Source organism: Hyla sarda, chromosome 9, assembly GCF_029499605.1.
Source record: "Hyla sarda isolate aHylSar1 chromosome 9, aHylSar1.hap1, whole genome shotgun sequence".
Taxonomy (NCBI): domain Eukaryota; kingdom Metazoa; phylum Chordata; class Amphibia; order Anura; family Hylidae; genus Hyla; species Hyla sarda.
This window is the reverse complement of record NC_079197.1, coordinates 122,190,639-122,214,743: the sequence shown is the minus strand read 5'-3', so window position 1 is coordinate 122,214,743 and position 24,105 is coordinate 122,190,639. Positions and strand designations below refer to the sequence as shown.

Here is a 24,105-nt window from a genome sequence, read left to right as displayed (position 1 = left end):
AGGAAAAATAAGTGACGAGTCAGTACCAGAAGCATCATAGCGGTGGCTGGGTGGGTCGAGGTGAACAAGTATCCCTTTTTTTCTCTTTCAGTTTATAGAATATAGACTGCTATAAATGGTGCCTGTTTTCTGCTATTATAACCTGCACAGAAATGTTGAAGAATGGAAGCAGATCTTCCATTCTTGATTGTGTTCATGAGGGCAATGTTGCCAAGACTAAACCTCCCCCCCCCCACCTACTGCTGAGTGATACCTGCTGTCTGCCTAAATATATGTACCAGCATACATTGCTGAGGGCTAAATGAGAGAACTGTAAAGATTAAGCTGTACTTTTTCTACTTTGACATTATACTATAAAAGTCCAATACAGCTGTTTGTTTCTGGTAAAGCAATCAATGGGAAAATAAATGGGGTACTTTCTCTGACGTGTCGGCCCTATCAGAAATTTACTGTTTAAGCCCCCCTTAGACAGTAAATTTCTGATAGGGTCATCACCAATGTGGCCAGTGATTGGCTGACTGAACACTTCCTACAGGAATGAAATGCCAAATGAGATCGGAAACAGCAAAGTGCAACAGATCGGAAGCTGTGAAAGCAGTAGCTGTGGGGATTGGGGCAGGTGAGTATGCTTTGTTTTGTTTTGTTTTTCTTTTTAAAGCCACTCAACTATTTTGAAAGTTTCTTACTCTCCCACGATTGCGCCCCCACGATTGTGCAGCAGGTGGTCTGATACATATCATAAAGGCCTCCTAATGTTTTAGATGACTTGAGCAGTAGTCTTCATGGCAGGGGCGTTGCTACATCTCCAAAAGACCCATGGCTAGAGCCCATAGCCTAGCCACACACCCTCACCATACCCTCAAACACACCCATAACCACACCTTCAGGCACGCCCCAACCACATCCTCAAACATGACCCTAAGAGAATGCATGAAGCATTTACAGGGACATTACTCCTCCGTTCTGGTGATCGGTGGGTGTCCAGCATGTAGACCTCACTGATCACCTAGCTATTCCCTATCCTGTGGAAAGGGGATTATTAAAAATTTTAGAATATCTCTAAGAGCAATAATGTTGCCAGTCTGTCATGTGAGTTTACTGACAGACTGACAACCACCATCATTACCACCACAGACCAGGGCCTGGGGTTTTAAGAAAATGGCAGTTCATATAGTGTATGCATTAGCGCTCATACAGGAAGCACGCAGGAATTTTTCAAGGGTTAGGGCTTAGAAACAAATAAAATAATACCTCCACATCAAGACACCATATTACTACTGCAGTGACTAATATCATTAAACTGTTATTATATATATTTAAAAAAATTTAAATAAACAGAGACCAATAACATCGCTATACAAGGGACACTTAATTACACCACACTATGACCCCCACCATTACTACCATATAGTGACTGGATAATATTACCATACTAATACCGAATATGAACCACTATAGGCAGACCAGTATCACCAAAAGCACCACTGTACAAGGGACAAATAATCCTGCTACACCATCACCACTACCATTACTACCATATAATAATGGGATAATACCACCATATTAATACTGAATAAAACCACTATACACAGACTAGTATCGCCAATAACACTACTATACATAATACTGCCACATCATGACTACACATTACCATCATATAGACACTGGAAAATACCACCATATTGATGCTAAATAAACACCAATGTACACAGACAGTCTTGACCTCTGCTGTACTCAGGCTCTGCAGACCATATAAGCAATTACATACAATCACGTGACGTCTTATGAAAGACGTATACTTTTCTTTTTCTTCTCCTTCTGGCCCAGACCATCATGATCATTTCTTCCAGCCACAACCAGTCTCGACGGAACTTGCCAAACAAACATTTTAGGCTCTGCACTTTTCTAGCACCTAAATCGCTCCAAACGCTAATAATAACCCTCTTAGCGCCCTACACAATAAAGTGGGTAAATAAGTGGGTTGGGGAACAGTAGGTAGGTCCCCCACAATAAGTAGATAGATCACTCCAGTAGGTAGACAGGTCCTTTCACATTGTTTCCCCCCATTACACAGGTGTAATAAAAACAACAGCAGCTCCTATGTAGTAAAAACAGCAACAGCCCCTTCTGTGAAGTAAAAACAGCAGCAGCCCCCTCTGTGAAGTGAAAACAGCAGCAGTCCCCTCTGTGTAGTAGAAACAACAGCATCTCCTCTATGTAGTAAAAACAGCTACAGCCCCTTATGTGAAGTAAAAACAGCAGCAGCCCCTCTATGTAGTAAAAACAGTAGCAGCCCCTTCTGTGAAGTAAAAACAGCAGCAGCCCCTCTATTTAGTAAAAACAGCATCAGCCCCTTCTATGTAGTAAAAACAGCAGCCCCTCTATGTAGTAAAAACAGCCGCAGCCCCTTCTATGTAGTAAAAACAGCAGCCCCTCTATGTAGTAAAACCATCAGCAGACCCCTCTGTGTAGCAAAACAGAAGTAGCCTCCTATAGTAGTAAAAACAGCAGGCAGTAGCCCCCTCTAGTAGTAAAAACAGCAGTAGCCCTTTTTGTTTAGTAAAAACAGCAGCAGCCCCCTCTGTGTAGTAAAAACAGCAGGAGCCCCTTTATGTAGTAAAAAACAAACAAACAGAGACACTCACCTAACACCTGTGCAGTCTGCAGTGTGGCATCTTCTGTCCTCTCCTCCATTCTGTGCTCTGATTCCTCTTTACTCTGTCAAACAGCATAGTGCTCCATTCACGATGCATACATTGTATACATCGTCACTCACTCAGGAAGGCAAGTTAGGTGGTTCTGAGGCCCCCTCAAGCGCGAGGTCTTAGGCAGCCTCCTAACTCGCCTAATAGAAGAGCCCCCCCCCACGCGCGATCTCCTGTTCCCTATACCTGTATGGGAGAGCCAAAGATAGCCGAACGGCTCTCCTATAGAGATGACGCTCCGTTCCAGAGGAGAGCTGGGGCTCCATACAGGAGATCGCTGGGGGCCTCAGTGCTCGGACCCAACAATTCCCCCCCGAATCTAAAACTTATCCCCTTTCTGCAGGAAATATCTCCATTCCATGAGATATCTCCTTTTAGTACAGGGCAGCCAGGGTATAGATGTACGTATTTTGTCCTTTAGGGGTAAATTTTAGCATTCCTATGGGCACATTCATAAAGCTCTGTTGACACTCCCATAGCTATCATTTATAAGTCATGATACTGAGATACATCTGTTGTCACGATGATGTAAATGTTTATTGTGTCCATCATTGGGATAAGATTTCTGACTGCAACAGTGCTAATGCAGACTACTGTTATTTTTACTATTAAACTACTGTAAAGCTTGATGAAACCCCCGGCATAGGCTCGCAAGATACACGTATGAACAAGTCCTTTAGTCAAAAGGGGGAGATTTTTCTAAACTGATAAGGTAGAAAGATTACCTATACCAACCAATTACTTTCTAGATGTTTTCATTTTTTTCCCCTAAGATGCCCTTTCAAAATAAAAGGGGCAGTCTGATTGGATAGTATGACCAGTCACACCCTAACCCTATTGGGGCCCAAGGGGCCCATTCTCATATAAGGAGGCAGCAATGTTATAAATGGTAATTTCTACACTGAAGTATAAGATCGTCATGTTATGTCTCTGCAATGACCAGTGAACAAAGTTGACAGTATATATTCAATGTACGTAGATGGCGCTCATGTTTTCCAGGTTTAATAAAAAAAACATGTATATATATCAGTTACATGTTTGTCCGCTGCCAAAGTAAACAGCTGAACAGGAAGGGCTTGTGAAATACCACTCGTAAGCTTTCCTTCCAGAGATTAACAAGTTGCCTTCCTTGTCAGTACAGCATTAAGTCTCTTCATTCAACATTGCAAATGTATTCTTAGAAGAACCTGGTTCCCCTTTGGATATAAACATAAATTAATCTATCAATCTACCGGTTTGACTAGCTGTCTATGTAAAGATCTACTGTCACATCTTAAAGTGGCTATATACAGTATATTAGATAATACAGCCACACTCTGTAAAGGGAGCACCCACTTCTCATTAAAGGGGTACTCCCCCCTAGACATCTTATCCCCTATCCAAAGCTGCCCCCCTGCGTTTAGAACGCCGGCTGCGGCACCGGAGGCTCGTGACATCAGGGCACCGGAGGCTCGTGACATCAGGGCACCGGAGGCTCGTGACATCAGGGCACCGGAGGCTCGTGACATCAGGACCATGCCCCCTCAATGCAAGTCTATGGAAGGGGCGTGGAGGCAGTCACAAGGGGACGTGACCATAAAATCACGAGCCTCCGGCGCCACATCGCTAGTCACTGGATGACTTCTGTGCTGCAACAGAGATCACTGGGGGTCCCAGCGGTCTTGGGCAGAGTACCCCTTAAAGGCTATGCTCACAAAAAAAAAGAATTATACACATGAATTTTCAGCTTGGTCAATCATTTTTCTGTTGTCTATGGGGAGAGGAGGGATAAGCTGCAGCCCACTCCTCTGGCTCATTCGTTCAGCTCAAACACAAAATAGCTAATAATGTATAAAATATTTATTTGAGTAAAAATAATATACAATAATTGTACCATACAATTAGAGACTGAATATCTATAGGGCCCCTACAGTCCAGTCTCTATATTACAAACTTACAGTATACTGATATAGATATAGTTTATGCGAGTGATGGCACTTTCATTCAAAATATTATGCAAGTAGCAGCACTGTATACTTGTATGATGTATCTAATTCAGTGCAGGTTTTCTCTTTTTTGTTAGGCTAATTTTACACTCGGAGTATTCATCCGCTATTAAATATCCGTTTTCTGTGTAAAAACGCGGATGTATAGTAATGGATGAAATAACGGGTGCTAACGGCTTAATAATGTCCATCAAAATAATGGGCATATTTATCCGTTAAGACCCGTTATAACTTCCCTTATGTACGGCCATTTTAACACCTGCCTAAAGACTCCCACAGCCGGGACTAATACTCCGATCATGGAACAGACTTGTTTCCATGATGAAAATAGTAGTTCCCCAGCTGCGGGAGTCTGCCTGTGGCTGGGGAGGCTACATTAGTGTTTGTACTATTACCCCCATCATGGAACATAGTCTGTTCCATCATGGGGGTTGTAGTACAGGGGCTGAAGGATTGATCACCTCGGGTCTCACTTCTGAGACCCCATGTGATCAGAAGTTATTAAGCAGGGGAGCGAGCGGCATGGCCCGCTCCCCTGCGATGTATGTTGTGTTTTAACTTTAATTTTTAAATCCCCATGGGGAGCCTTGAATGGCCGGTACCGAGGAGCCATTCGGGGCTCCCGGCTGGGTTTTAAAATGAACATTGTGAGTGGCAACGGGGCTATATGTATATAAAAATGCTATAAGGGGCAAGATATATAGAGCTGCAGGAGGGTAGACATATAGCCTATATATCTAGCCCCCCAGCGCATTTATAATATGCCCCCCACAGCGCATTAATAAAGATATGACCCCCGCGACACATTAATAAAGATATGACCCCCCCGGTGCATTTATAAATATATATCCCCTGCAGCGCATTTATAATGTGCCCCCTGCAGCGCATTTGTCATTAAATGCCACCCCAGCATTATATGTGAAAAGTATATCTATCAGCAGCGCATCTGATGATGCTGATAGAAATATTTTTCATACATACTGTAGTGCTGCGGGGGCATATGTATATAAATGTGCTGTGGGGGCCAGATAACGCTACATGTCTGCACCCCCCCCTCCAGTGCATCTATATACATATGTACCTGCAGCGCTATGTATGAAAAGTATCTGCAGTGCATAAGACCAGCAGCCAGCCGGTCCGATGATGCTGATATAATACTTTTTATACATAGCGCTGCTGGGGCATATGTATATAGATGTGCTGGGGGAGGGGCAGACATATAGCGTTATCTGGCCCCCACAGCGCGTCTAAATACATATGCCACTGCTGGCCCGCCAGCTGCTGGCCCGATGCAGTGCTGATAGATATACTTTTCATACATAGCGCTGCTGGGGCATTTTATGACAAACACGATGTGGGGAGCACATTATAAATGTGCTGCAGGGGCTAAATATTTATAAATGCGCCGGAGGGGTCATATTTTTATTAATGCGTTGGCGGGGGGGTCATATCTTTATAAATGCGCCAGTGGGGGTCATATCTTTATTAATGCACTGCCCGGGGGCATATTATAAATGCAATGGGGGGCTAGATATATAGGCTATATGTCTACCCCCTTGCAGCGCTAGATATCTTGCCCCCCACTGCGCTTTTAATATACATATGGCCCCTGCTGCCATTCACAATGTTCATTTTAAAAACCCTGCCGGGAACGGCTCCTCAGTACCGGCCAATCAGGGCTCCCCGCAGGGGATTTAAAAATGAAAGTAAAAACACACGATACATAACAGGGTTGCGTGTACCATTGTACCATTATCAGTATACCTGATTTAATCAGCTGACTGAACCAGCTGTACCTACTTGTTTGGAGACACGAGGACGCTGCACAGAAGCTCCCGGCATTCAGCTTCATATACGCTGAACTCAACATCCAAGCTCCCGACGTCTGCTGCCAAAGTCGCTGCACCGCCACAGAGGCTGCGCTGACCATACCGGAGTCCGCTAATCCTGACCCACGGTCCATCCAAGTATCAGGGTGCACCCCAGCTACAGGTTTGATAACCATCTAGTGCTCCTTACACCTGCTGTGGGACCCGATACCACTACGGGCATTCTTGGACTTGCATTCTTTCAACAATAGTGGTGAGTGGGGTGTAACTGCCCAGTACAGCATTTGAAGACCAATGGGGAGATTATTTCATTATACAAAGACTGCCCATTTATAAACACTCTAATGAGAATTGAAATTTCTTTGCATTTAATACAGTGCTACTCGCATAATATTTTGAATGAAACAGTGCCATCACTCGCATAAATTATATCTATATCAGTATACTGTAAGTTTGTAATATGGAGACAGGACTGTAAGGGTCCTACAGATATTCAGTCTCTAATTGCATGGTACAATTATTGTACAGTATATTATTTTTACTCTAATAAATATTTTATACATTATTATTAATTATTTATTACTTAGAGGTCAGCAATTTTGTGTTTTAGTAGTTTTCCTTATTTTTTCCATTGGGTAGTGGACAGCTGATACCTCAGTAATAAATAGGTGAAGTGAACTGCCCTTACATTTTTAGAATTTAATTTGTTCATCTAACAGATATCTCTACCGATTTCCCCCATAAACATAAGTATTCAGCACTGACGATTTTCTTGTGTTGTCTAAAGAGAGTACATGACCGCGAGCATCGGAGCAGTGCTTGCGGTGTGTAAATGGATGATCGGATTGCTTGCGGCGGTGCCACAGGGATCCAATCATCTGAATTGGCAGACGGGGGTCCCCTTACCTTCCTTCAGCCATCTCCTGGGGTCTTCCTCTCTGGTCTGAGATTGAGCAGACCAGAGCAGAAGATCGCCGATAATACTGGTAAGTGCTATGCCTATACATTGCACTGTTCAGTATATGCAATCTAATTAAGAAAAAAAAAAATAGTTAAAAAAAATTTAAAATTCTCTCCCCCAATAAAAATGTAAATTGTCCCTTTTTTCCTATTTTACCCCCCCCCCCCCCCAAAAAAAAAAAGTATTAAAAAAAAAAGTTATAAATATATTTGGTGCGTGCTTAAATGTTCAAAATATCAAAATATAATGTCAATGATGACGGTGAATGACGTAGACATAACAAAAAAAAATTCCTAAATTGCTGCTTTTTTGTCACATTTTATTCCAAATTTTTTTATTAAAAGCGATTTAAAAGTTTCATATATGTAATCGATAAAAATGACAGATTACGTGCAAAAAATGAGCCCTCATACAGCCAAGTATATGGAAAAATTAAAAAGTTATAGGTGGTCAAAATAGGGCGATTTTAAACATACAAATTTTGTAAAAAAAAAAAAAAAAAGTTTGATATTTTTTAAAAGCAGTACAATAGTAGAAAAGTATGCAAAGATGGGTATCATTTTAATTGTAAAATATGATAATATAGCAGGATGGAAAGAAGTCTCACTCACCCGGACTGTAGTTTCAATGGCTCTCACTCCCCGCTATGGATTTGTAATCCTTTACACTTTTGCAGCTTTTCCTCAAGAATAAACTTCTCTGCATTGAAACTACAGTCCGGGTGAGTGCGACTTCTTTAAATCCTGCTATATTATCATATTTTGAAGTTATGCTTATACATGAATGTTCGCACCCGAAGACATAGTTAGCTACTACCGGCACCTATAAGCCACCTGGAGCTGCTTCACAGGACTATTAATAGTAGATAGAGCGGTGCCTGATATACCTGTACTACAAGTATCATTTTAATTGTATGGACCCACAGAATAAAGAAAAAATTTCATTTTACCGTCAAGTGTACAGTGTGAAAAACGAAACCCTCTAAAATTAGCTAAATTGTGGTTTTCATAAAAATTTCCTCACAAAAATTTTTTGGGGGGCTCGCCGTTCATTTTATGGTAAAATGAGAGGTGTCACTGCAAAGTACAATTGGTCACGCAAAAAACAAGCCCTCATATGGGTCTGTGGATGAAAATATTAAATAATTATGGATTTTAGAAGGCGGGGAGGAAAAACAAAAACACAAAAATAAAATTGGCCTTAAAGGAGATGTCCGGTGCTCACTTTTCTTATTGTATCCGTTCCGGGCTGCAAAAAAAAGAAAACAAATTTTCTCTTACCTGCCTACGCTGCCCCGGTGCTCCGGTACAGGTGTTCGGTCCCCAGGCTGTATTCGTCTTACTTCCTGTTAGCCCGGCACGTCACACCGAGCTTCAGCCTATAACCGGCTGCAGCGATGTCCCGCCTCGGCATGTGATAGGCTGAAGCTCCGTGTGACGTGCCGGGCTAACAGGAAGTAAGACGAATACAGCCTGGGGACCGAACACCTGTACCGGAGCATCGGGGGAGCGTAGGCAGGTAAGAGAAAGCTTATTTTCTTTTCTTTTTTTTGCAGCCCGGAACGGATACAATAAGAAAAGTGAGCACCGGACATGTCCTTTAATGTCAAAATGAGCTTGGTCCTTAAAAGGTAAATCTTTATGGACAGATGGAAATAAAGTGATAGGTATATTAATGTCAGAAAATGTGGATTGTCCTCTACTGTCTCATTTATAGAATTAAAAGGGGTCATTCTGGATTACAAAACCTAGTTATGTTTTCTTAAGTTGTATGTGGTATTGCAGCATCATTCCATTAATGTAAATGTTTCCAGCTTATAATACCGTCCACAATCCTGGGACAGGTATGGTGTTGTTTATGGAAGAAATTGGCTCTGTTTTTCAATTTCTAGATAACTCTAGATAATGATCTGAAACAAGTGCATATGGTATAAAATCGGATTCAAGGTCGTTCTGTTAGGAAAACTGGACTATAGTGGTATGTTAAAGGGGTATTCCAGGCCAAAACTTTTTTTTATATATCAACTGGCTCCGGAAAGTTAAACAGATTTGTAAATTACTTCTATTAAAAAATCTTAATCTTCCAATAGTTCTTAGCTTCTGAAGTTGAGTTGTTGTTTTCTGTCTAACTGCTTTCTGATGACTCACATCCCGGGAGCTGTGCAGTTCCTATGAGGATATTCTCCCATCATGCACAGCTCCCGGGACATGACATCATCATTGAGCAGTTAGATAGAAAACTTCAGAAGCTAATAACTATTGGAAGGATTAAAAAATTTTAATAGAAGTAATTTACAAATCAGTTTAACTTTCCAGAACCAGTTGATATATATAAAAAAAAGGTTTTGCCTGGAATACCCCTTTAACAGATTAACACCACGAAAAATGTGTGGTTTTACACTTAAAAAGCAGCAAGAAAAATAACCTTCTTGTGATTTCTATGGGGAACCAAATGAAATAAAATGAAGTAGTACTTCTCTGAAGCTAAATTTGAATTTAGGACAGATTCCCACCATGCTGACCCCAGCTCAGAGAGAACCATGGGACAGCACCTCATACAGGTGAAGTTTTTGTCCATGTGTACAAGCCCTAACTCTTCCACAGCAATGTAGACAAATACATATTTTTTAAGTGTTCAAAAGCTTCAATTTCTGCTACTGCTGTTTGAACCCTTAACCGGTCCCCACCGATCTCCCTCACTGGCCACAGTAGTAACCGGCCTCAGGAAGGGATTGTATGAGCCAGCATTTCCAGCTATTTCCTAAAAGACAGGGCCAGGAATTGGAGCTTAGTGGGCAAGGGAATGGCAGCAGCAGAGGATCAGTAATTGGATTAAAGGGGTACTGCGCCCCTAGACATCTTACCTCTTATTCAAAGGATAGGGGATAAGATGTCTGATCGCCGAGGTCCCACCACTGGGGACCCCCGCAATCTCAGCTGCAGCACCCCAGACATCTGGTGCACGGAGCGAACGTCACTCCATGACGGATGACTGGCGACGCGGGGCGGAGGCTCGTGATGACAATGCTATGCCCCGCTCGTGACATCACAGCCACGCCCCCTCAATGTAAGTCCATGGCTGTGATGTCACAAGCCTCCGGCGCTGCACCTGATGCTCTAAACGAATGGCGGGTGTAGCAAGGAGATTGCGGGGGTCCCCAGCAGCTGGACCCTCCTGATCAGACATCTTATCCCCTATCCTTTGGATAGGGGATAAGATGTCTAGGGGCGAAGAACCCCTATCAAGCTTTTTTTTACAACTAGCCTGATCGCTTTAAAGGAAAAGGTTTTTCTCGCTGATAGACCCTTTTATTTCAGTTATAGATAACCAGTCAGTTTGACTTCTTAGGAACATTTAGAAGGTGACAAACAGCTCTTGCAAAAGTCTCTTTACGAATAGTGTTGGGCGCGAATATTCGCATTTTTATCGTGAATATTGCAAATTCATGAATATTGCGAATGTATTGGAAATTACGAATAATCACTTTTTCTGCATATGCGCATATTCGCATAGGTGAATATTCGCATATGCGCATATTCACATATGTGAATATTCGCATTTTCCTTCTTTTCACTTGTGGGCCAATTAGAATGATGCAAATACACTTGTCTGAGGTTATCAACAACATCCCTAGCAACCAATAGTAAAGTTGCCCACCCCTCACTGTTTTCTTCCTCGAATACGCGAATATGTGAATATAATGAATACGCAAAATTTGGTCTATATATTTGCAAAATATCGCGAATTTGAATATGGGCAATGCCACTCATCACTATTTATGAATGACCAACATATTTTGCTTCAGGGAGATTAAGACTTCAGATGTCCAAAAGATATCTGTGCCAGGAGCAACACTGCCCAAACCATGGACAGTATTTTATTTAATTCTTATAGCATCATTATTTATTTTTAAATTTTTTAGTTATCTCTCATATATATATATATATATATATATATATATATATATATATATATATGTTAAATAGTAAGATTGGAAGCATTATATTTTGTTTTCAGGAGATACGCAGTAAGTAAGTGGGTATAAAAAGCCAAATGTCTGTTAACTGACAAAACTACAGCTATTTTTCATGCAGCAAATGTCCGTAGAAATGTGGACTGGTGGTCGATAATGGGTTAAAAATCTAATTTTAAATTGCATGGGGGGGGAGAATTGGAAAATGGGGCCTCCCTTCTGTGAGTGTGACTGTTCTTTAAGGGGTGATGACTTGTTAATGATTTCCTGAACAACTCATACTCTATCTCAAAAAGGAATAGGCTCGTTCTTTATCCTATTGCAATAGAGGATACAATGTTCTGTTACATTTATCTGCACGTACTTGACGGCTTTCAGACAGCAATTTGACCTTCATTTATTTCTGAATGTGAGATAACCTTGATTTTTCAAAGGACAGCTCTTGTATTTGTCACAGAGAGTAATGTTCATGTGATGACACTGAGACACTTTGGACACCAACACCATCACGGAAGAGATAAAACCGCTCGTGCTCTGTGCTCTCTTCAAGCTAACAGGACGTTTAGAAATATTTAAATATTCGGTATTTTTAAGGCTTTCCACACAAGTTTGACAGATGATAAAAGGGAATATATGATTCATAGAAACTGATGTGATCATTAGGGAAATATCCCTACAAACCCTTAACTGTATGCTTCAAGGTCAAACCCAAAGTGCCTCTAAGGTCTTACTTTGGTGTCCCAGCACCAATAGCTGGCCTGTAGCTTTGGACTGTCTCAGGGAGCTTGGCAGCACAAGGTGATGGGCCCACTAGAGACTTATAGCCATATTAATTATGTTTACTTTGCAAAGTAATATATTTTTCTGAATTAATTATAGTGTTGTTATATGCACATGTTTATCTGTGTTAACCCCTTAAGGACCCAGCCCAAATATACCTTAAGGACCCGGACATTTTTTGAACATCTGACCACTGTCACTTCAAGCATTAATAACTCTGGGATGCTTTTACCTTTCATTCTGATTCCAAGACTGTTTTTTCGTGACATATTCAACTTTATGTTAGTGGTAAAATTTTGTCGATACTTGTATCATTTCTTGGTGAAAAATTCAAAAATTTGATGAAAAAATTTAAAATTTTGCATTTTTTTTTACTTTGAAGCTCTCTGCTTATAAGGAAAATGGATATTCCAAATAAATTATACATTGATTCACATATACAATATGTCTACTTTATGTTTGCATCATAAAGTTTACATGTTTTTACTTCTGGAAGACACCAGAGGGCTTCAAAGTTCAGCAGCAATGTTAAAATTTTTCACAAAATTTTCAAAATCGGAATTTTTCAGGGACCAGTTCAGTTTTGAAGTGGATTTGAAGGGCCTTCATTAATTAGAAATACCCCACAAATGACACCATTATAAAAACTGCACCCCTCAAAGTATTCAAAATGCCATTCAGTAAGTGTGTTAACCCTTTAGGTGTTCCACAGGAATAGCAGCAAAGTGAAGGAGAAAATTCAAAATCTTCATTTTTTACACTCACATGTTCTTGTAGACCCAGCTTTTGAATTTTTACAAGTGGTAATAGGAGAAAAAGCCCCTAAAATTTGTAACCCAATTTCTCTCGAGTAAGGAAATACCTCATATGTGTATGTCAAGTGTTCGGCGGGCGCAGTAGAGGGCACAGAAGGAAAGGAGCGACAATGGGATTTTGGAGAGTGAATTTTTCTGAAATGGTTTTTGGGGGGCATGTCACATTTAGAAAGCCCCTATGGTGCCAGAACAGCAGAAAACACCACATGGCATACCATTTTGGAAACTACACCCCTCAAGGCACGTAACAAGGGGTCCAGTTAGCCTTAACACCCCACAGGTGTTTGACAACTTTTCGTTAAAATCGGATGTGTAAATGGAAAAAAAAAATCACACTAAAGTGCAGTTTTTCCCCCATTTTCCCCCCATTTTTACAAAAGGTAATGGGAGAAAATGCCCCCCCCCCAAAAAATATGTAACCCCATCTCTTCTGAGTATGGAAATACCCCATGTTAGGACGTAAAATGCTTTGCGGGCGAACTACAATGCTCAGAAGAGAAGGAGTCACATTTGGCTTTTTGAAAGCAACTTTTGCTGAAATGGTTTTTTGGAGGCATGTCGCATTTAGGAAGCCCCTGTGGTGCCAGAACAGCAACAAATACCCACATGGCATACTATTTTGGAAACTACACCCCTCAAGGAACGAAACAAGTGGTCTGCTGAGCCTCAACACCCCACAGGTGTTTGACGACTTTTCGTTAAAGTTGGATGTGTAAATGAATTTTTTTTATTTTTTACTAAAATGCAGTTTTTACCCTAAATTTTACATTTTTACAAGGGGTAATAGGAGAAAATGACCCCCAAAATTTGTAACCCCATTTCTTCTGAGTATGAAAATACCCCATTGTAGTTCGCTCTGCTGGCGAACTACAATGCTCAGAAGAGGAGGAGCGCCATTGAGCTTTTGGAAAGAGAATTCGTTTGGAATGGTAGTCAGGGGCCATGTGCGTTTACAAAGCCCCCGTGGTGCATGAACAGTGGACCCCCCCACATGTGACCCCATTTTGGAAACTACACCCCTCACAGAATTTAATAAGGGGTGCAATGAGTATTTACACCCCACAGATCTTTGGAACAGTGGGCTGTGCAAATGAAAAATTTAATTTTTCATTTTTACGGACCACTGTTCCAAAAATCTGTCAGACACCTGTGGGGCGTAAATTCTCAATGTACCCCTTATTACATTACGTGAGGGGTGTAGTTTCCAAAATGGGGTCACATGTGTCAGGGGTCCATTGTTCTGGCACTATGGGGGCTTTGTAAACACACGTGGCCTTCAATTCCGGACAAATTTTCTGTACAAAATCCCAATGGCGCTCTTTCTCTTCTGAGCATTGTAGTTCGCCCGCAGAGCACTTTAAATTCACATATGGGGTATGTTCTTACTCAGAAGAGATGGGGTTACAAATATGAGGTTTTTTTCCTATTTTCCCTTGTGAAAATGAAAAATTTAGGGTAACACCAGCATTTTAGTGAAAAAATATAATTTTTTTCATTTTCCCATCCAACTTTAATGAAGATTTGTCAAACACCTGTGGGGTGTTCAGGCTCACTATACCCATTGTCACGTTCCGTGAGGGGTGTAGTTTCCAAAATGGGGTCACATGTGGGTATTTATTTTTTTTGCGTTTGTCAGAACCGCTGTAAAATCAGCCACCCCTGTGCAAATCACCAATTTAGGCCTCAAATGTACATGGTGCGCTCTCATTCCTGAGCCTTGTTGTGCGTCCGCAGAGCATTTTACGCCCACATATGGGGTATTTCCATACTCAGGAGAAATTGCGTTACAAATTTTGGGGGTCTTTTTTTCCTTTTACCGCTTGTGGGAATAAAAAGTATGGGGCAACACCAGCATGTTAGTGTAAATTTTTTTATTTTTTTACACAAACAGGCTGGTGTAGCCCCCAACTTTTCCTTTTCACAAGCGGTAAAAGGAAATAAAGACCACCAAAATTTGTAGTGCAATTTTTCCCGAGTACGGTGATACCCCATATGTGGCCCTAAACTGTTTCCTTGAAATACGACAGGGCTCCGAGGTGAGAGAGAGCCATGCGCATTTGAGGACTAAGTTAGGGATTGCATAGGGGTGGACATAGGGGTATTCTACACCAGTGATTCCCAAACAGGGTGCCTCCAGCTGTTGCTAAACTCCCAGCATGCCTGGACAGTCAGTGGCTGTCCAGAAATGCTGGGAGTTGTTGTTTTGCAACAGCTAGGAGTTTGCGCTGTGGCGAAAAATTTGCCGCAGCCCAAACTTGAAGCAGGAAATTTTCTGTAAACCTGTCCGTGTGAATGTACCCTGTACATTCACACGGGGGGGGGGGGGGGGGGGGGGCAAACCTCCAGCTGTTTCAAAACTACAACTCCCAGCATGTACTGACAGACCGTGCATGCTGGGAGTTGTACTTTTGCAACAGCTGGAGGCATACTGGTTGGAAAACCTTCAGTTAGGTTCTGTTACCTAACTCAGTATTTTCCAACCAGTGTGCCTCCAACTGTTGCAAAATTACAACTCCCAGCATGTACTAATCACCGAAGGGCATGCTGGGAGATGTAGTTATGCAACAGCTGAAGCTACCCAACTAAAACTCCCAGCATGCCGAGACAGCTGTTTGCTTTCTGGGCATGCAGGGATTTGCAGTTTTGCAACATCTGGAGAGCTACATTTTTTAGACCAGTGCACAGTGATCTCCAAACTGTGGACCTCCAGATGTTGCAAAACTATAACTCCCAGCATGCCCAGACAACAAACGGCTATGTGGTCATGCTAGGAGTTGTAGTTTTGCAAGATCTGGAGGGATATAGTTTAGAGACCACTGTATAGTGGTCTCAAACTGCAGCCCTCCAGCTGTTGCAAAACTACATATTCCAGCATGCCCAAACAGCATGCCCAAAAATAAACTGTCTCACAAGTAAGTATTAATCTGTTTGGTGTAAGCACCACAAGTCCCAGCAAGGCAACAGGGCTCCCAAGGAGTTACGCTGCATTCTCTCACCTAAAAACAGCTGTTTGTATAATACCATCTGCACCCAGCTCAGTAAAGACAGTTATCCGTAACCTGATGTCCGTATGTTCATTTACTCCCTATGTCTGGCCCAGGAGAAGCTGTCCCCCAACCTCGGACCATGTATAGGATAATGGTGCCCTGGCGTCACAAAGTGATCAGGTATTCTTACTAACACCCTGTGGCTACCACAAAAAAAAAAAAACTCACATCATGGGCTTCTTTGGAAGGATTCATGATGAATTTGATGGATCCATTTTAAAATAGATCCCTCTGAATTATAAAGTGATCCATCAAATTTTTGTTTTGTTTTGTTTGTTTTTTACATGTAGCATAGCGTAGAAGTCAATACTATTTTACCTAAGGGTCAATGGAAAACTAATGGTTTTACATTGTGAACAAAGGCTTAATACAGTGTTTCCCAACCAGAGTGCCTCCAGCTGTTGCAAAACTACAATTCCCAGCATGCCCGGACAGCCGAAGGCTGTCCGGGCATGCTGGGAGTTGTAGTTTTGCAACAGCTGGAGTTACCCTGGTTGGGTAACACTGGCTTAATAGCTCAGCATTAATTCTGGAGCACCACTGAGCACCATGATCCTTCAGCTTCCATTAGCCTCAGCTTAGATGTATGAAAGACTATTGTGCTATAAACTATGATGGCACAAGACACTTGGTAAAGCATTAGGAATATGATGGTACTTTAAGCCATTAAATCTAGCGGCCAATTTAATAGATCCCAACTGATACAATTGTCTGCCAGGCCTCTTGAAATATTATAATGCACAATGCATAAAGTGAATTACTGTTTTACCTATATACATTCCACACACCCATTCAAATGTCCATAATTTTTGAAACTCCAACTTAAAGGGGTACTCCGGTGGAAAACATAATTTTTTTTTTTATTAAATCAAAGTTAAACAGATTTGTGAATTACTTCTATTTAAAAAATGTAATCCTTCCAGTACTTATCAGATGCTGTATACTACAGAGGAAGTTGTATTTCTTTCTGGAGTTCTTTTCTTTCCGACCACAGTGCTCTGTGCTGACACCTATCTGTTTTAGGAACTGTCTAAGAGGATTTGCTTGTACTCTGGACAGTTCCTGACATGAACAGAGGTGTCAGCAGAGAGTACTGTGGTCAGACTGAAACGAATTCCAGAAAGAAATACAACTTCCTCTAGAGCATTCAGCAGCTGATAAGTACTGGAATGATTAACATTTTTAAACAGAAGTAATTTACAAATCTGTTTAACTTTCAGGCACCAGGTGATTTAAAAAAATAATAATAATAATGTTTCTCACCGGAGTACCCCTTTAAGTTTTTTAAATGAAAGAAACAAAAAGACTGCTAAGGTATAATGAAGCAGTAATAAAATTAGGCTCCTTACCCTTAGGTGTTGCGCTCAGAGCACAACACCTACAGTAGCGTTGGGAAAGTCAAGTTATGGGGCAGCTGCCACAGGGAAGCGCTGGAGATGACAACGTCAGTCCGGTATATTGATAAAAATCGGAAGGGTATGAAAACTTGCTTCCCTAGATGAAGGCACTTGGTCCAGGAGAGGTATTGAACAATTTTTATTTTATGTTAACAATGCGTTTCGATCCTAAACTAGGATCTTCAACAGGCATTCATAACTTACAAACCACAATAAAATGTATACATGTCGTAGTAGACAATTTGGGGTGACAGGTAAAAACGTGCACAAAATCTGACTTTTTGCACACGTTTTTACCTGTCACTCGGAAGTGTTTACTATGACATGTATAAATTATATTGTGGTTTGTAAGTTATGTATGTCTGACGAAGATTCTAGTTCAGGATCGAAATGTGTTGCCAGCATAAAATAAAAATTGTTCAGTTTCTCTCCTGGAGCTAGCGCCTTCATCTAGGGAAGCAGGTTTTTGTACCCTTCCGATTTTCTTTAAGTTTGTTGGCTTTTGAAACTACTCTTTTTGTGACAATAGGCCATATGCAATATTTCAGGCCACATAAGAGCACCAAGTGCAATACTGGATTTTGTATTTCACTTGTTTTCCATCTGCAGCTCCACTGATGAACTGGATCAGGGCACCTATACCACTAGTGGTTGGGCTCTATGGTGAGTACAGGAGCTCCTAGCAGGGATAAAACAAGCACAGAGACCTTCTATCCTCACAATATCTAATGGAGTGTTACTACTGCTTCAAGGACATAATAAGCCTGTTTGATTTTTTCAAACGACAGAAGGTTTGGAGCATAGTACCATAGGCTGGACTGCACTGTATTACTATTTCTGGGGAACATCATTGGTTTATTGGTCTTTCTCTATGATTGCTCAACAAAGACTCATATTTTTGTATTGGCTAATGCATCATGGAGATGTCAGGTGATAGTGTCCACAGGAATTTGGTAATTGAGACCTTAACCAAGCACCACAATCTCCTGGCTCCCATTGGCTTCATCTATGATTTATAAGAATTGGTATACCATAAACTATGATGGCCAAGGATGAAGCCTTGAAAAGATGGTAGGAATTGAAGTTGATTGTGATAGATCCCCACTGATACCATTTTTCTGACAGGCCCCTTTCAAATATTAGAAGATAAAAAAATTTTTGCAAATAAAGGCCCAAACTCACTTCGTACAGGACACAGAATCACTATTTTACCTATAAATTGTACACAGCCATTCAGATTACCATAATTTTATAGCTCTAAGTAAAGTTTGTTGCTTGCTGATACTACCAAATTTACTGTTTTTGCTACATTGGACCTAATGTAGACTGGGTTCATACCACATTTGGGGGAAGCGAAAACCGGATGCTCCCGTATCCCAGGTGGAACCGGATGCTCCCGTATCCCAGGTGGACCCAGACCGGAGCCAACCGGAGTCAGCATTATATATGGGCCGGGTCCGTATTGCTAAAAACATGGTGTGAACCGGCCTTAACAAGTGTTTTTCAAAACATTTATGTACATTCAATATTACTGTTTATGATGCTCATAAGACTGTTGTGAGCACTGTCCATGCTGGAACATCACGTAAGAATCCTGAGTACTATGTGATTGGATTAACTGTTTTCTTCCTCAAAAGCCTCTTACTGGTTATGATGTTAGCAGAGCAAGGAAACAGAGCCCAGATGGTGGTAATGACAGGAGATGAATGAATGTAATATCTCTGAAGACATAATCATAATAATGCCATGTTTGTCCTCATGGACACAGTTCACTCATACTAGAAGCTGCAAATGTCAAGTGATACTGCAAGATGGTTGATATTGAAGCTCAAATTATAGGTAAAAAAGAATCAACAAAAAAAGCTTAATGCTAAAACTCATTTAGAAACGATTTGGATTATTTATTGAGACAGAGTAATGGCAGAGCTTTGATAGTCAACATCCAGCCCATCTGCAGCTCGGGAGAACATGTATGTCTTAATGCAACTTGAACAATACAGAAACGACGGACTGTAGTCCAGCGCGGCTGCTTGTGCATAAAAACATCTTGCTTTATTCAATCAGATAAAAACACATCAGGACATGTAGACATGGTGCGTTTTGGATGTAAGGGACCCTCCTAATTGTACTTTAAGTATGACTAAGGGTGTTCCATACATCTGAAACTCATCAATTCCTGTTTGTCTACCTGATGTGTTTTTAATTGATCGAATAAAGCAAGAAGATTTTAAGCACAAGCAGCCACACTGGACTACAGTTCTTTGTTTCGGTGCACTCAGTATATTAAAGTGAACCACAACAGTCCATGCTGCAGCAAGGCTTTCTGGGTGACCGGACTTGGACTTTATTTTTTGACAACTTGAAAAACAGTTTGCAGTTTACATTTACATTTACAAGTGCATCTCTGGGCAATAACGGGAAACTTTATTTTACACAAAGTTAAAGGGGTACTCTGCTGGAAAAACATTTTTTTAAATCAACTGGTGCCAGAAAGTAAAACTGATTTGTAAATTATTCTAATGAAAAATATTAATCCTTCCAGTACTTAACAGTTGCTGAGGAAGTTCTTTTCTTTCTGACCACAGTGCTCTCTGCTGACACCTCTGTCCATTTTAGGAACTGTCCAGAGTAGGAGCAAATCCCCATAGCAAACCTATCTTGCTCTGGACAGTTTCTGACATGGACAGAGGTGTCAGCAGAGAGCACTTGTGGTCAGATAGATAGGAAATTCGAAGTAGTATACAGCAGCTGATAAGTACTGGAAGGATTATTAATTTTTTATAGAAGTAATTTAACCTTCTGGCACCAGTTGATTTAAAATCAAATATTTTCCAGTGGAGTACCCCTTTAAGTGCAAATGGGTATTTGGGGTATTCCCAGCATATGACATTTGAAAACATTCTAAAAAGGTACTCTAGTGCACACATTTGTCATTATTCACTGAGGGGGATCCCTGCACTCTCATTTAGCTGCTTCTCTAATCCCCAAAGAGTTTCAATGTTCTTTCCTTCAAGTCATGCTGGTGAAAGGGACTGGGGTCACCCATTTTATCAAATGGTTTGGGTCTAAACAGTTGCACTCTCACCAATCAAGAATTTATAACCACTGTAATACCCTATTAAAGGGTTTGTCTGGTTTAAAAAAAAATATATTTTTGTTTATATACCTTATTAGTAGTCATTAGAGAGTGTTCCTCTGTTCATGATCCTTACCTCACAACTAGAACAGAGACTATCTACAAAGAGAGTCTCCTGTCCTGTGTGGCACAGATATCCTATTATTTTTAATACAATAAGAGAAGTGAGCAAAACACCTGAAATAAGGCAAATGTTACTGTGTCCAAATTGTGCAGTGGCGTTAAAACATCACTGCCTGTAATAAAGGCACAGTAACATTAACCCTTAACTTGCTAAGCTTGCTAATAGGTTACAGCTGTCCAGGTGCAGAAGGGGCTTCATCATCATCAGGAGAAGAGGGTTGCAGGTTGCCTGTGAGGCAGCAGCTGATCCAGCAAGGTGGTAGCATAGTTGGCAGTCAGCATGGTGGCAGAAGTGGAAAGTCTGGAGCCAAATGTGCCCGGGGTAGACCACCTACTTCGCGGCAGATAACCTTCCCGGGAGGTAGTGGAAAAGGGGTTCCTGGAGTCGGCGGCAGTAGCAGTCAAACAGTGTGGACTGTTGGTGGGAAAATCTGAAACTCAGGGGTTTGGCAGTTTCTCATCAAGCATCCGGAGTATGTTAACCTGGCCACATGCAAGATGTGTTGGCAGAAGGTGAAGCCAGCGTGGCCAGGGTCCCAATGTTGGCTCCACAACCCTGCATCAACATATGCAGTGTCACCATAAAGCGGCCTGGGAGAACCATGGCTCCGATGTGGTAGTCCAGCCTGCTGCATCACCCACTGGCACGCCACTCCCTGTTAAAGCCAGCCAAGGGTCCACCACCTCAGCCGAAGGGAGCTGTGTATCATACCCTTTTTCTGTCAATCCAAATGCTCCTGCTCCTACTTTGCGTCAGTCATTCCGGCAGCAATCCATTGTTGAAGCCATGTCCAAGAGACAACAATATGCGCCCACTCATCCAAAGGCGCAGAAGCTGACTGTGCTCCTATCCAAGTTGCTGGTGCTGCGGTCCCTCCCTTTTCAAGTGGTGGACTCTGCACCTTTCAGACAACTGATGTCTTGTGCCAAGCCGAGGTGGAGAGTCCCAAGCTGTCATTTCTTTGCGAAAAAGGCAGTACCAGCCCTGCACAATTTTGTGGAACAGAAGGTGGGCCAGTCCTTGAGCCTGTCAGTGTGTACTAAAGTGCACAGCAGTGCCGTCGTCTGGAGCTGTAACTACAGTCAAGGAAAATACATGTCCTTTATGGCTCACTGGGTAAATGAGGTTCCTGCACAGATACAACAGCAACTTGGACAGGTCACGCTGCTTCCGCCTCCACACTCTTGGGCCGTTGGACCTGTGACAGGGTGCGACTCCGCCTCCTCGTCCTCCACCGTGTCCTCGGCCTCCACTGCGCAGACAAGTCTCAGTGCCCTCCAGCATACCATGTGTGCAGGGCACGGTGGTGTCACACTGTTCTTCATATGGTTTGCCTTGGCGAATGGATTCACACAAGGGAGGAACTGCTAAAAGTCATTCATCAAGAAATGTAATCATGGCTTACTCCACAACAATGGTGACCAACAATCGGAAGAACATTTTGAATGCACTGCGACAAGGAAACCTGAGACATGCACACTGCATGGCACACGTGTTCATTCTCGTTATCAAGCGGTTCCTGAAGTGTTCCCCCCATCTGCAAGACATCCTAACAATGGGAAGGAAACTTTGCATGCACTTCAGTCATGAAGCCTCCTTGAGCCGCAGGATCGGTATCCCCCAACATAGTCTGATTTGCGACGTTTCCACACATTGGAATTCCACCCTACATATGTTGGACCGACTATATGAACAGAGAAAAGCCATCACCGATTTCTTGTTGATCTTCAATGTCAACCAGTGGCAGCTCATACGTGACACCTGTCATTTGCTCAGGCCCTTTGAGTAAGCCACCTTATTAGTCAGTCACCAGGATTACTGGATGAACGACGTCATTCCACTGCTTCATTTACTATAACACGTCTTGGAAACGATGGTTGTGGGGGCTGAACTGGAGGAGGAGGGGGAGGGACACAGTGGAGCACAGTTTAGGTTTCACGAGTTGGACATTTTTTCTAGTCATATGACAGGAGAGGAGGAGGAGGGGAAGGGGAACAGTGGAGCACAGTTTAGGTTTCGCAAAATGGATGGTTTTTCTAGTCATCTGACAGGAGAGGAGGAGCAGGAGAAGCTAGAGGAGCTAGAGGGTTATGAGTAGGGCGAGACAGAGGACCCAGACACATCGTGGCAGTATGCAGTGGAGATGGAGGCAGGGAGTCCCTCTGAGTCACTTGCACAAAATGGCATGATGCATGATCAGTTGCTTGCATAGTGACTGCCGGATTGTCACCATTCGGCAGCGAGATGACTTCCGGCTCTCCACCTTATTGGACCCTCGCTACCGGCACAAAATGGGGGTCTCTGCGCTCACCTTCCTCTTTCATGGCTGCTGGGGAGTGGTGGCAGGAGCAGTACCAGCTCCATCAGCAGCAGCCTGAGTCTACAGTCGCTGATGAGTAGCTTTCTTCACCCACATAGTGAAGCAACTTGCCTGCAGCAGGTAGACCTGGAGCAGGACCTGAACCAGAAGGTGGTGGCATACCTTGACATGACCATGCCAACACACTTTATAGATCCACTGGACTTCTGGGCAGCCAAACTTGATTTGTGGCCATAGTAACCCCAAGGAATACTCGTCTGTCCATGAAAAATGTGGACAGATTGACCTTTGTGAAGATGAATCAGGCATGGATCAGCCAGGATTTCCACCCACCAATGCCTGATGCATGAGAGTAGATTGACCATGGTGCAACAGCAACACTTCACAAATATGGATAGCGCAAAACATATTTAAGGTGCTGCTCCCCAGTTACAGACATTCCTCAGCATCAGACCACAAGTAAGTATTGAGGATATGCATTAGCTAAAATTGATATTGGTCTACCAGTATAATCAGAAAATTTAATTTGTAGACTAAAATTGAACTTTTAATAGGTACAACTAAAACTGTCCTCGAAAAACTGGACAGAAAACCACCACACGTGCAAAAATAGAAAATAATAGATTAAGCTCCAGGTAAATACAGCATAATAGCTGCGTACAAAAGATTGATATTAATTACCATGAAGTATCTGCCTGGCTAATTCTGACCCTTTCCCCATGGTTCGGGAGAGGTTTCAGGGTGGGACAACAGGAGGGGGTTGGCAAGGGAGCCTGTTACACACTATGCTACCCCTAGAAACCCTACCCCTAGGCGGGGTGGGCGTCCTAAAAAGGACGGTCCCGCGCAGGAACCTAGTCCCTGTTGTACTATAGACACCCTACAATAAACTCACTTACTTGCTAATGAAAAGACTACCTGCGGGGCCAATACCCTACTACTGATCTATTATTATAATCAGTCAAGGCAGGACAGTCAGAGCTGCAAGGAGAGTGATCCTTTTACCTAAGTATCGGTCGGGGTAATTGACAAT

General features: G+C 42.2%; 1 protein-coding gene across 5 annotated transcripts in view; it reads right to left on the bottom strand.

Moving 5' to 3' along the window:
- Window positions 1-24,105, bottom strand: part of FGF13 (fibroblast growth factor 13) — a 389,098-nt gene that overhangs the window by 180,076 nt on the left and 184,917 nt on the right. The window lies entirely within an intron of this gene.